Below are 14,795 nucleotides of genomic sequence, written 5' to 3'. Positions count from 1 at the left end.
TATGGAAGCTGATCAAGTCCTCAACAGAGGGCTGAACGAGATAGTTAGCGTAAGTCAACTCTTGCTGGTTTAACATTTATTTTTGATTCCTCGTCCTTACTTTATCTTATTCTATCTGACTATAGGGACTGCTGACCCTAACTGCTGGCTGGCGCCGTACTGGGGCGTTGGTGTCTCGGGGAAGGAACTTTGATTCCAGGCTCGTCGAGGTTAAGCAAGCACTCGAAGCTAAAAACAACGAGCTTGCTAAACAGAATGGAGAGCTGCTCGGGGAGAAGATGGAGTTGTCCAAGCAGAAAGATGAACTGTTTGAGGACAAAGCTACTTTGACCAACGAGTTACTGGAAACCCAGGACACCTTGAGGAAAGCCAACGAAACCAAGGAAAAGTTCAAGGAAAGCACCAAGCTCAACTATCAAGAATCTGTACAGCTCGAGCTTGATCTGGTTGCCAGCAGGCAGGAGGCAGAGGAGCTTGGAAAACGAGTGCAGGAGCTCGAGGAGGCTGAAGCCAAGAACTTGGAGAAGTACAAGGAAGCCACTTACCTTTGCTTCTACGAGTTCTGGAAGCACAACTGGGAAGAAAACTTTAGCTACCTGTCTGAACGCTTGAGGAGGACTCTGATGATGCAGTGTGCCATTCGTCTGGAAGAAGAAGAAAAGGCTAAAGTGCCTGCCTCTCCAGAGATCTCCCTGGCAGGGGGGATAGACGGTGCAGATGCTGAAGCTGGCCCTTCTGCCGACCAAGGCACTCCTCAAGACCCTCAGGAACCTCCAACTCCTTGATTTTTTTTTTCTTTTATCCCAACTATACGACCCACAGGTCGTATTGTAAAGACAATTTATTTTTACTGCTGCAAAGGCAGCCATTTTACTTTTATTTGAACAGTTACATCCGATTAGTACTGCCCTTGGTGTAAAAGAATTCCTTTGACATTATAATGTTTTTTCTTTATTATAATATCTGCTCACATGACCGAACCTAGCATAGTACTTTGGCTTGATTTAACAAAATATAAAATTTTGAAAAATACTAAGTACCGTAGCATGCTTTCACTTATTTCGTTCGTGTGTTTACATACCTCTTGGTATGCTTTGCTATTGATGTACCTTATATGCCCCCCAACTGACTGAGGAGCTTTAGGTCCTTGGTCACTTGCCTTGACCACGACTTGTACGAACATTGTTGCTCGGGATAACTTGTAAAACTTATAATATAGCAAAACAACACACGTAATGAACAAATACTTGTAAAAAATTACAAAGGTTTGGCAAGAATGACTGGCTGCGCACAGTCCTTTATAATTCTCGTATTAAAATGGACTAAACATATCTTTACGAGTGATCTTTGAAAGATCTTACACTTATAAGCGATCAGTCATATAACATGACTAACCCTTTTTCAAAACTTGTAAAAAGTAAAAATTCATACAAGCCAGTTCTTTAAGAAGGACTGTTTATTGATAGTACTTGCGCAGGTGTTCTCCATTCCAATAACGCGGAACGAGATCTCCGTTTAAGCGTGCAAGTTTATAGGTGCTTGGATGAAGGACTTCTTCAATCTGGTAAGGTCCTTCCCAGTTTGGTCCGAGTACTCCAGCAGCCGAGTCGCGGGTGTTTAAGAAAACTCATCGAAGTACTAAGTCTCCGACGTTGAACTTTCTTTCTTTTACTTTAGAGTTAAAATACCGGGCGACATTTTGCTGGTACGCAGCTACTCAGAGTTGGGCTTTTTCTCATTTCTCCTCAATCAATTCTAGGGACTCCATCAACAGTTGGCTATTTTGGTCTTGGTCGTATGTGATTCTTCGATGTGAGGGCAGAACTAACTCGACTGGCAACATAGCTTCATACCCGTATGCTAAAGAAAATGGGGTATGACCTGTTGTTGTTCGATGAGAAGTTCTATACGACCAGAGTACTTCAGGCAGCTGTTCTGGCCATGCTCCTTTAGCTTCTTCTAGCCTTTTCTTCAGGGTATCCTTTATTGTTTTATTTACCGCTTCGACTTGCCCATTTGCTTGTAGATGCGCGACTGAAGAAAAGCTCTTGATGATTCCATGCCTCTCGCAGAAGTTTGTGAATAGGTCACTGTTGAACTGGGTGCCGTTATTGAGATGATCTTTCGGGGCAATCCATATCGACAAACAATGTTCTTGATGACAAAGTCAAGCACTTTCTTCGTTGTTATGGTAGCGAGTGGCTCAGCTTCGGCCCATTTGGTGAAGTAGTCGACTGCTACAACTGCGTATTTTACTCCACCTTTTCCTGTTGGCAAGGACCCAATTAAATCGATACCCCATACTGCGAAGGGCCATGGACTTTGCATCTGCTTTAATTCATTAGGAGCTGCGCGTGGGAACTTGGAAAACCTCTGACACTTATCACATTTTCGCAAAAACTCCATTGAGTCTTCGTTCATAGTCGGCCAGAAATAACCCTGCCTCAGAATCTTCTTTGATAAGCTCTGCCCCCGAACGTGATCTCCACAGAAGCTTTCATGTACTTCCTTCATCAGCTCTTTAGCCTTTTCTGGTGTAATACATCTGAGCAGTGGCATGGAGTATCCTCTTTGGTATAGAACACGATCGACCAGAATGTATCGAGCAGCCTGTCTCTGAAGAGTCCTGGTTTTGTTTCTATCTGATGGTAGTACGCCATTAGTGAGATACTCCAAGTACGGTGCCATCCATGTATCTTCTAATCATACCTCCATACTGGCTTCATCTGCTCGTATGCTCGGCTCGCGTAGCCGCTCCACTGGCATTATATTTAAAGTGTCAGCATCTTTTGCACTTGCGAGTTTGGCTAAGGCATCTGCGTTTGAATTTTGATCTCGAGGTATTTGCTGGAGGGTATATTTCTCGAATTGTGCCAACAGATCTTTGGTTTTGTTCAGATAGGCCACCATTTTCAGACCTCGTGCTTGATACTCCCCTAAGACTTGATTCACTACCAGCTGTGAATCGCTGTATACATCCAACACTTTTATGTGCATGTCTTTGGCCAACCTTAACCCAGCGAGTAGGGCTTCATACTCGGCTTCGTTGTTTGAAGCAGTGAAATCAAACCTAATTGCGCAGTGAAATTGATGCCCTTCTGGCGTTATCAATATCACTCCTGCTCCTGCGTGAGATTCGTCGGACGACCCGTCCGTGAATAACTTCCACGAAGGAGCTTCAACTTGGGGCTCAGGCGCATTAGGTTTTTCGCTCTGTTCGCTATTTGGGAGTTTAGTAAATTCGGCGATGAAGTCAGCGAAGACTTGTCCTTTTACTGCTGCTCGCGGTGAATATGTTATATCGAACTGCCCGAGTTTGACTGCCCATTTCAACAAACGACCGGCTGCCTCTGGCTTTTGCAAAACTTGCCTAAGGGGCTGATTGGTTAAGACTGTGATGGGATGGTCTTGGAAGTAAGGACGTAACTTTCTTGTGGCCAAAATTAAGCAATAGGCTAATCTTTCGATGGGAGGATACCTCAATTGGGCCTCGATTAACCTCTTACTTACATAATACACTGCCTTTTGTACGCCTTCGTCTTCTCTTACTAGCACCGCACTAGCAGCATATTTGGTGATCGCTAGGTAAATGAACAAAGTTTCTCCATCTATAGGCTTTGACAAGACAGGAGGCTGTGCCATGTGGGCTTTTAAGGCTTGAAAAGCCTGTTCGCAGTCTCCAGTCCATTCGAGCTTCTTGTTGCCTCTAAGTAGAATAAAGAATGGTACGCATTTATCCATCGACTTTGAAATGAATCTACTGAGTGCGGCAATCCTTCCAGTCAAACTTTGCACATCTTTGATTTTTACCGGCGATTTCATATCGATCAAGGCTTTGATCTTTTCAGGGTTGGCTTCGATTCCTCTCAAATTGACAATGAACCCCGAAAATTTCCCTGATCCTACTCCGAAGGAACACTTGAGAGGATTTAGCTTCATCTGATACTTATTCAACACATTGAAGCACTCTTGTAAATCCTTCACATGTCCTTCTGCTTTTTTCGACTTTACCATCATGTCGTCCACGTATACCTCCATGTTTACCCCGATCAACTCCTTAAACATGTGGTTAACTAATCGCTGGTAAGTCGCACCAGCATTTTTCAGTCCGAAGGGCATTACTTTATAACAGTATAACCCTGTATCGGTCCGAAAGCTAGTGTGATCCTCGTCAGGGGGATGCATACTGATCTGATTGTAACCTGAGTATGCATCCATGAAAAAGAGGATCTCATGTCCTGCAGTTGCATCGACCAGCTGATCGATCCTTCAGAGTGGGAAGCAATCCTTTGGGCAGGCTTTATTAAGGTCTGTGAAATCCACACAGGTTCACCATTTGCCATTAGGCTTGGGAACCAGTACTGGATTAGAGACCCATGATGGATAAAACTCCACCCTGATGAACCCATTCTCCTTCAGTCTTTCAACTTCTTCTTTTAAGGCTTTCGATCTATCTTTATCGAGCAGCCTTCTTTTCTATTGCACGGGTGGAAAACTTTTGTCAATGTTCAGGACATGGCTGATGACTGCAGGATCTATCCCAACCATGTCTTTATGTGACCAGGCGAATACTTCCTGGTTCTTTCTCAAAAATTCCACCAGTGTGCGCTTTGTTGTTGCTTCCAAATTTTTAACGACCTTTACTACTCTGGCCGGACATTCTTCATCAAGTTGGATCTCCTCTAGGTCCTCGACAGGTCCAACATCTTCCTCAAAATCCCCAAAGTGAGGATCTAAGTCTCTATCCTCACTTTGGGCAACACCCTATTTGATGACTTCATCACTTGATTGGCCTTGTGTATCAATGGCCATCTGCAACCTCTCTGGGGAAGTGCTCCTCGGTGTTCCCTTCTTGGCCTTAGTAATTAAGGCATTATAGCACTCCCTTGCTTCCCTCTGATTTCCCAACATGCGTCCTACCCCTGCGTCTGTTGGGAATTTCATGGCCAGGTGCCATATTGAGGTGACGGCCCTAAGGTCAACCAGTATGGGCCTTTCGATTACAGCGTTGTAAGCCGAAGGACAATCGACTACTATGAAAGTAGTGAGTAATGTCCTGGTAGCGGGTGCTGTACCTGCTGTTACCGGAAGTCTGATTGACCTTGTTGGAGTGAGTCCCTCACCAGAGAAGCCGTAAATCGTTTGATTGCAGGGCTCCAAGTCCTTGACGGACAACTTCATGCGTTCTAGCGATGATTTATACAGGATGTTAACTGATCTTCCTGTATCGACTAGCACTCTCTTTACCATCATGTTGGCAATTTGAACATCCACGACCAGCGGATCGGAATGCGGGAACCGGACGTGCTGGGCGTCGCTATCAGAGAAGGTTATTTCACCGTCCTCTGACCGAGCCTTCTTTGATACCTGGTCCTCCATAGTCATCATCTCGATGTCCTGGTCGTGGTGTAGGGTCCGAGCATATCGTTCCCTTGCCTTTCCGCTGTTTCCCGCAAGGTGCGGGCCGCAGTAGATGGTGAGCATAGTGCCGGCTACGGGATAAGGCTGCAAAGGTGGCGAGCGTTGGCGTGCAGGCGCCTGCTTGTTGCCACCTGGAGCCACTCGTTGGGAAGTTCCCGAGGCCCGTACGTATCTCCTCAAGTGTCCTTGTTTGATAAGGAACTCGATTTCGTCTTTCAGCTGGTTGCACTCGTTCGTATCGTGTCCGTAGTCGTTATGAAAATGATAGAACTTGGTGGTATCTCTTTTTGAAATATCCTTTCGAATGGCAGCGGGTCTCTTATAAGGCACACTGGAACTTGTGGTTTGATACACCTCTGCTCGAGACTCGACAAGGGCAATGTAGTTAGTGAACCGTGGCTCATAACGATTGCCCTTAGCGCGTTTACTCTCGGAGGTGGAAGGTTCATTATGGGACCTTTTCCCCCCATTTTTTTCGTTGCCATTGCCATTCCCATTGCCTTTACTGTTGCCGTTGAGTTTTGACCCATTGGCGGCTTTGGTGGGGTCTTCAATCCCCTTATCTTTGCCTGGGGGCTTTCCCTCGCTGGCAATGGCATCTTCGAGCTTGATGTATCGATCAACTCGATCCAAGAATTCTTGGGTAGTCTTAACCCCATGTTTCCTAAGGCTACTCCACAAAGGCGTACGATGCCTAACTCCTACAGTTAGGGCCATCATCTTGCCCTCATCTCCCACTGTTTTAGCTCCAGCAGCTGCTCGCATAAAGCGCTGGACGTAATCTTTCAGTGGCTCTCCTTCTTGCTGGCGTATCTCAACCAGCTGGTTTGCCTCAGTTGGGTGTACTCGACCCGCATAGAATTGTCCGTAAAATTCCTTTACGAACATCTCCCAAGAAACAATACTTGCAGGAGGGAATTTGAAAAACCACTCCTGTGCAGCATCAGAAAGTATTGCAGGAAAGATCCTGCACCGAGCATCTTCGGACACTTTCTGAATGTGTATCTGTATCTCAAACTTGTTGACATGAGATATCGGGTCACCATACCCGTCAAAATTCAGAAGTGTGGGCATCTTAAACTTATTGGGAGTTTCTGCCACAGCTATCCTTTGAACGAAAGGAGTGTCTATTCTTTTATCGTACTTGATGTGAGACATTTGTCCCCCGACCAGCTGTTGCACTGCTTGGTTCAGGGCATCTATTTGGGCCTGCACGGCATCAGGAATCACCGGGGCCTCTGCTGCTGGGGGAATGTATTCGTCGTGCCGTTCTCGGCGGTCATTGAGTACATCCCTTAAGTCTTCGTCTCTTCGTCGTTGCTCGCTTGCTCCGAGCCAGTTAAAGACGTTGTTTTGTCTGGGCTGCCCCCCAGCGTTACGTTTCTCTGGTTGGTCTTCCCTAGGTGGTGGGCTTCTACCCCTACCTCTCTCTTCATTTCTCCGACCGACATTTCCTCTGCCTGAGTCGGCCTCATTGTAACCATGGCCATCTTTGAACCTTGATTGGCTATGGTGGGACCGACTGTCCCCTCGGTTGCCTCCTCGGGCCGGAACTTCCCGAGCGTTAGAGGGTGGCCTGCGCTGGTCGGTAGGTCCCCGTGCATTATCATGCCGTGGGGGGGCCCGGACCGCAGAGCTTATCTCTGAGTACCTTTTGTTGCCAGAAGGACGCTGCCCCCTGCTCGGTGGGTTCGGCTCTTCGCCCCTTTGGTATCTAGGACTACGGGGCTGCTGCCCGGCCCTATTCTGCCTTGGCTGTGGGGGATTGCCGCGACCAGCCTGGGATGGAGGTTGCATCTCAGGATCCCTTGGTGGGACATCATCCTGAGGCATTGATGGTTGCTCGGGCCTTTGAGGGCTTGTCAGCTGGATCGGAGGGCTAGGATTGGGACCCCTTTGGGGTGGCCCATTTGAGGGTTGATAAGGCCGAGAGGCAGGTGCAGCCTGATTCCTAGCCAACTGCAGGGCTACTTTGAGGGCTGCCATGGCCTCCCTCTGATGACGGTCCATCTCCGCCTGTCTTTCACTTAGCTCTTGGCGCTGACGCTATATCTCTTGTTGCTGCCGCGCCATAATCTCTGCAGTGCTCTCTTGACCGGCCCTCAGATTGGCAAATTCATCTTGCAATACCACCAGGGTATTTCTCAGCATCTCAGAGTCCAGTTCCTCCTCATCAAACTCCAGATGTGGCTCATTTTCAGCCATGTTTGGGGGAGGAGGAGGTTGAGATGGTGCAGCACCAGCCGTCTGCCCAGTCTTCTTTATTGTTTTCGCCATTAATGCTTCAACAATCTTGAGTTCAAGCTCTCAATGAAAGCACCAGAATGTTGACCCTCGTTTTAGTCAACTGACACGGAGTTGGATATTTGATATGACAAAAAGTATTAAAGCAGGTATAATGGAAAAACAGTAAATGACACAACGATATTATAGTGGTTAGGCCCCAAGAACCGGTAATAACCTACGTCCACTTAAGCTATTATTGATATTGAACCTCAAAGGAGTAATCAAAGAACTAGGGTTCTCCGAGTTTCACAGACCTTAGAGAGGTGAATGATACAATCTTAAGATGATAGCTCTAATTCCCTTGTAAAGTATGAACTCAAGTCAACCAAAAAGTCCCTTCCTTGAGCTATTTCTTTTTTATTTATAGGCTCAAGGAAGAATACCTAAATTTGTTACAGATATTCTTTCCTAATTAGTCGGATATTCAGGAAGTCATGAGAGACAATCATGGATATGATCATAACTGCACAAGATCTTCTCCAAATATATGGAGTATACGATCAATCTGGTCGTATATAAAGTTCAAATGTTACGCCATGGGAATCTCTCTGGTCGATGGTCGAACAGGACTCCTGCCAGGTGTCAGCCACGTGTTGAAAACGCCTGCACATCACCCATACCTGCTTTTTGGATAACAACATCTTTTATGTCACTTTTCTTTTCTTTAACGTATAAGAAATGATGTAAAAGCCTGTATTTGTAATAGTGTCACTATTGAACCTAGCCAGAAAAAAATATGATTTTGGAAGCATTCAAGCTTTACTGACTTTACCCTTTCTTTGATAAGTTACCAAAAATATAATACTTTATGGAAAAATTACTTAAATCATAAACTTTGATAAATTAGGTTAATTTAATTGATTAAGAAAGAATTATAACAAATATTAATTAAGTTTAGTTTGTCTGTAAGAAAATTTAAGAGAAAGTTGATTGTATTTTAAAAATATAGTTTAATCCATTTTGATGAAAAATTAGGATTTTGGACCATTTTTTATTTCTTAAACAAAATTCTATTAATTAATAAAAATATTAATTTTCTAATATCGAAATTAACCTTAATAATTATTTGATGTGTCAAAGCTATATCTTTAATTATCATGATTAAATTACAATTCTTAGCCAAGCACTTAAAAAATTTCAAAAAGTCCACCTTTAAAACTGTCCATGGAAAAATTAGTCTTTCTCTTAAAATTTGAAAATTCATAAAATCTAATTGATTTATTATTTAGGTCTGAAATTTCTTAGGCCTATACTATGATATGTAAAAATTTCTCATACAAAAAATTAGGTAATTTGGATAATTTTTACTCAGTGAAAAGTGTTCCCAAAAATGGCTATCCAGAAGCTATTTTAAGCTTCCAGAATTTTTTTGCCTGACTTTGAAAAATCATATCTCTTAGTTCTTTTAATATTTTTCTTATAAACTTTACCAATTATTTTACTAATATAAAAAGAGTGTTCATTCCAAACTCATGGAACTCGTTGTCCAAAATCGGTTGTTTGTACAGTTTTTAAAAGTCATTTTGAAGATTGCACACTAATTTGCAAAAATCATAACTTGGTCATTTCAAATCCTTTATGAAAATTTCTATACACTATGAATATATGATTTCCCTAAAATATACCAGAAACAGGTTAATATAATTTTTTCTTGACCCATTGGAAGTCAAGACTTAATAATTTTCTCACATAAAATCATAAATTGCCTATGGAATTTTGAATTCCATCACTAAACTATCATCCAAACATCCATGCATGTAAGATCAGCAAACATATAAGCATTATTCACTACAAGAAAAAATGCTTTTAATAACACCAAAAATGTGTTATCTAAACATACCATAACACTTTTTGATGTGTTAAGACCGAGTATGTTATCGTAGGTTAGGGTACTTTACATAACATTTTATCATTGTTATACATATGTGTTATTGTACTGTCAACGATAACACACTTACTGTGTTATTTTAATAAATAGATAAGTGTTTAATTATATTATTTATAGTCGATTATATAACACATTTCAATACTTATAAATTTGTGTTATACTACACTTTAGTATAACACATTTTTTGTGTTATATAATGAAATTTGCATAACAAAATTCTTTACTTATAAAAAGTGTTATTGTAATAGATATTATAACACATTTTTCATATTATTTTAATATTTAGATAAGTTTAAATTCTCATTATATATTCATTTATATAACACTAATTTATTCTATTATATTTTTATTTTTTATTTATATAATTAAAATTAGCTTTCTAATATATACTAGCATCATCAAATGAACTTGATTTTCAAAAAACAAAAAGTAAAAACATTCAACATTGTATTAACAATCTACAAATTAGTTTAAAACATTCAACACTGTCATCAACAACAAAATGTTCTTTAAGTATTCAAGTAGTCTTAAATATTCAACATATTGAAAAGTTACTACTTTCAGCACAAAATATTCTACATCTGCCCAACACAAAGCCTTCAAAATTAAGTATCCTTTTCTATTTCGCTTGTCCCATCTGCAAACTAAACAAAGAAATATTTTATTGTTATTATCTAGCATCACAAATTACTTCAAGAAAAATGCTATGGAAATTATTTCCAAGAGAGGACACCGCCTACAATGTTCCAAAAGGAAATTTTTGAGTGGTTTGCTTCTATAGAAAAGTGAGATGTATTTTAATGCACATAAGTCATATCACAACAAAGTAATATCTCAAATTGAGGATATGGGTGAAAAATTACAAAAATTTTAGCTTGGATCATGATACCACGTAAAGAAATAAAAAAGAAAAAAAGAAGAAATAAAACACTCTTTTTTTGTAGTGTGACTTCAGCATGATTCTTACCAATTGGGGTCTAAAACATAAGCCCACTCTTTCCAGTGCCAAATGAACTGAAAGTTTGATCTCCACAGTCAGGAATCATTACTAGATGCAGTTTACCAAACAACCAACCTTTCTTTACCAGAAAGAACAATCATGCAGATAACAAGATTAAACTAATTTACTCCTGTCTAAATTTTAACACCTAACACCTCATATAATCCAGATAAAACATATCAAAAACTAAATAAATAACTACTGCATGCAAGGAAAATTAAAAGTATGTCATCTCCCAAGCAAAGCAGACATTGATATGCATCTGATCACATTTCCAAATATAGCCAACTAATCTAATAAAAAAGAAATCAAAACAATGAAGTACATATAATACAATAACTTGCCTAGACAAAAATATGAAATTCTGATTCTGTATTATAAAAAATAAAAACAGACTTTTTATTTCTGAAACACATCTCACATCTCAATTTTCTTTTGGTAGCTAAATATATAATTGAAAACTTTATATCTTATTTTGGGCATTACCATTTTATTTTGGTAGCAAAGAAAAAACATTTACCTACTAATTTTTTGGTAGCTAAAAATAAAGTGGTCTGTCTTACCCAATCATGAGCTCCTCGAGCTTCGGCCATTCCATAGGTGAGACCTGAATACACTCCACCAGCCATTCCAGCCATATATATATGTATAAGCTAGAACACAAACAGAGTGAGTTTTAAATGGTTTTCAAGTAATTAACAACATTGAGCTAATGAAGCTGTTCTCACACTCACCCCATTGTAATGATTCTTTTCCTGTGCTCTTCACCTGACAAAGTGCAGAATTATTAACACATATTAGTTTATATTAATAAGAAGATTAATGGAATATGTATGAGTATAAATATATAAAGGACTCACCATGGCTTCAAGAGAATTTCTGTTGGTTTCACCTGAAAAGCTCAGAGTATCACCATCAAGAATAGTTGGTTATATTAGTAGCTTATTTTTATTGTTATATCTATCAATATGCTTATATGTATATATACATAGACCCTTGGTATTGGGATTCATATTGAGTTTAGGCATCTCAAGACTCAAAATCTTGAAACAAAAGGTATAATAGTGAAAGTAGGAAGTAAAAAAGAGTGGCAAAAACCTCTGAGGTCTAGGAATCGACTCTTCTTGGCAGCTGATGAGACATCTGAGCCCACACTACTAGAAGAAGAATCAAGTCCTGCATTTATTTACTGGAAAACTAATTAACACCAGACCTACCTAGATATATAATCATCTATATATAAGAAATGGTTATAAACTCAGATTTGTTCTTACAATCGATGGCCCTTTATAACTTTATTTATCATTGATCTATGACTCGAACCAAAAGTAAATGGAATGTTCAGAAATCTCAGCCAATATATAAATATATATACAAAAAGTGTGTTCTATAGCAAATGGAAAGTTCATAATTCTCAGCCAATTTTCTATCATCATCCAAAAACAGAAAACTCAGAACTAAGACAAAAACATAGGCAAATGCTAAATCTATATTATATACAAAATTTGAGTTCTAAAGGAAAAGAGTTTGGAAAAGAAGCTTATTTACTTACTTGAAATGAACAAAAAGTTCTAAGCTTTCTTCTTCAACTTCTGGGGCCAAGGCTAAGCCTGGGTGCTAGCCATGGACTTCATCTGATAGTCAATGCAATGAAACAACAAACAAATTAAAACTAACCCATATAATATTGACTATAAAGAAGACCAAAAAAATACTCAATATAAATAGAATAAATATACTAGCATAGTAACTCATCTGGGACTCATTCTCCAAAATAGCTTACCCACATTATAAGAAAACTTATTGAGATTACAATTTCCAAATTTACACTTTCAATACAACCCAAATATGGTCCAAAAAATTAATTTGCTCTAGTATGTAAATAAATTACAAATATGGTCCAAATAATAGAGATGCCCAAATTTATTTTAAATACAAAGCTAAGGCAAGAACTCTCATGTGCAGTTGAAGAAACCCATTCAGTTGCTTTCTTCAACATCATTTTAATTTTCAATCTGGTTTTCAAAAAAGAAGAATAAGGCAGAACCAAGCTATCATTAGATAAAAGCAAAACTGGTATCTCAAAGGATGTTAAGTCTGTCACAGTAGCCCCCATCCTTCTATTGTTAAGAGGGTACATTTTGTCAAGTCTGTCATTCGTGCTATTGAAAGTAACACCATAAAGTTTGCTTACCAAGTCTTGTTCGCATCTCCTCTACAAGATCATACATCTTTTCAATAGGTATAGACAAATCATATTTGTAAATTGCCCCTGATTTTTACAATGCTTCTGGTAAACCTTGCATCAATATAGCATAAGACGTTTTTCTTTATTGTTTCTCTGTATTTTAAATGCAAAGTAAAGATGAAAAATCAATAAAACATTTGTTTCCAAATTTCTGTGTAATTGAGAATGAATCATGGCTATTGGAACTAATACTTTCTATCTAACTAAATAGATGTGAAAAACAAGGCAATGATCAACCCATATTATAATCACTATTGATAAGTTGAAGGCAAAATGATACCTCACATAAATGCCAAAACGATAATGCTTGGTTAATGTCTTGTGCTAGAGCACCATCAGAAACCAGGCCAACTTCCATTGCATGAATTAAGAAAGCTTCAAGTTTTTCTCTGGAAATGCCCAAACAAGACAGTAAAGTCTTATTAGTATGGACATGCCATCTGTTGTAAAGGAATTTAGGGGGAAAATAACATTTTTTTAAGAGAAAACATTGCATCGAGAAGGATGTTATGGAAAGTTATTTCATAAGACTGTAAAAAAAATAAAGAGAAGAAAAGTGGAAAAAGAAAGTAAAGGACAATACTTGTTAGAAGACTCGCTACTGCCTGTCGTTTCAATCAATACATAAAAGTTGTACAATGAAGGAGGCAATGGATTTCGAACTCCTTCCATCTCAAGAATTTTCTTTGTCTCAATTGCAACCAAATATCTAAAAGTCATAATACATATGTCTTTTATAAGTTGCTTGGATGTGAAAAATTTCTTTGTCATTAACCCGTCATAAATTTTAGTTCAATTTTTGTCCATGTTTTTCCCTGTACCTCTTTTTTTCCAGTTACCAAACAAGAATAACAAAACCTTAAATAAAGAAAGAGAAAACAGTAAACATAAGTCCTAACCTCGGTCGAATAATGTCCGTTCTAGAGATTACAACAGATGATGCTCGCCCATGGTATGCAATGGGAAGGTGAAACCTAGACACCAATGAAAAGATTTCTTCATGAACTTGAAAGATTAGAATTATATAAATATGTATATATACGTACATACACATGTACATATGTTGTATTGAGCCAAAAGCCTTAAACTATACATTAACAACAATACCAGTTGAGTGGAATCGCGTTCAATTTCACTTTTAATGTCTTTTATAAGTTGCCAGGATGTGCACTATTGCATGATCATAATTATTATGGTAACCTAATAAAGTTCATTCATATATCATAGCTAAAAAAAAAAATATATCTAATTTATTAAAAATAATTAATTCCACAACACAACTCTGAATATATATTGTTGATTTTATCACATTTCAGTTGAAAGACATTACATTAAAGAAGGCTAATTTATTTAAGAAGAAAACAACAGAAACAAAAGCTATCATAGTTAAAAACTCTTTGTATGTATCAACTACTAGGCCTAATATTAAAAGGATGATGCTTCTTATATCTTTCTTCAGTTTTAATTAATTTAAAGCACATCATCCTCCACTTATTAATTATACAAATATACAATTAAATGCTTAGATGCATAAGTAATAGAATTTTTTATACATTAGTTGAAAACAGAATCAAACGATAGATGCATGCTCTTTTAGAAGACCTTTGTAGAGTCCAAGAACTTTACTTAGCTAGTTAGATAGTAGTATTATAGTATTTATAGCATTATCTTTGTAACTGTGGATTTTTGGTTCAGACCGGGAATTATTTGGACACTCATAGTAGTACTTGAAGATTTTCTAAGTTTAACCTATAGTTTAAGAATATTAATGTTAACCTAAGGTTTGATTATATGACTGATATTAAGGATAATATTTATTATACTATAAGGTTTAGATAAGGACCAATAGGATTTTAAGCACATGTTATGTATGGATGATTAAGGATTAAGTATTTTGAGGATTAAATTTAATAAGGGTAAAAGTTTGAATGCTATAAGGTCAGTCAGCAGCT

The 14,795-nt window shown here is 38.7% G+C and overlaps 2 long non-coding RNA genes across 2 annotated transcripts; both read right to left on the bottom strand.

The window, feature by feature from the left end:
- Positions 1 to 11,301: 11,301 nt before the first annotated feature.
- On the bottom strand, positions 11,302 to 12,895 carry LOC133804855 (uncharacterized). The gene is made up of 4 exons (XR_009878664.1): positions 12,790 to 12,895; positions 12,148 to 12,229; positions 11,456 to 11,487; positions 11,302 to 11,363 (listed from the first exon to the last, which is right to left on the bottom strand). It is a non-coding gene; the product is annotated as an uncharacterized LOC133804855 (long non-coding RNA).
- A 531-nt stretch (positions 12,896 to 13,426) lies between these two features.
- LOC133804901 (uncharacterized) lies at positions 13,427 to 14,133 on the bottom strand. Its single transcript, XR_009878695.1, has 2 exons — positions 13,743 to 14,133; positions 13,427 to 13,552 (listed from the first exon to the last, which is right to left on the bottom strand). It is a non-coding gene; the product is annotated as an uncharacterized LOC133804901 (long non-coding RNA).
- Positions 14,134 to 14,795: the final 662 nt, after the last annotated feature.

The sequence above is a fragment of the Humulus lupulus genome, chromosome X (genome assembly GCF_963169125.1).
Source record: "Humulus lupulus chromosome X, drHumLupu1.1, whole genome shotgun sequence".
Classification (NCBI taxonomy): Eukaryota; Viridiplantae; Streptophyta; class Magnoliopsida; order Rosales; family Cannabaceae; genus Humulus; species Humulus lupulus.
Note: the sequence above shows the minus strand (reverse complement) of the source record. Positions and strands in the feature narration are given on the sequence as shown.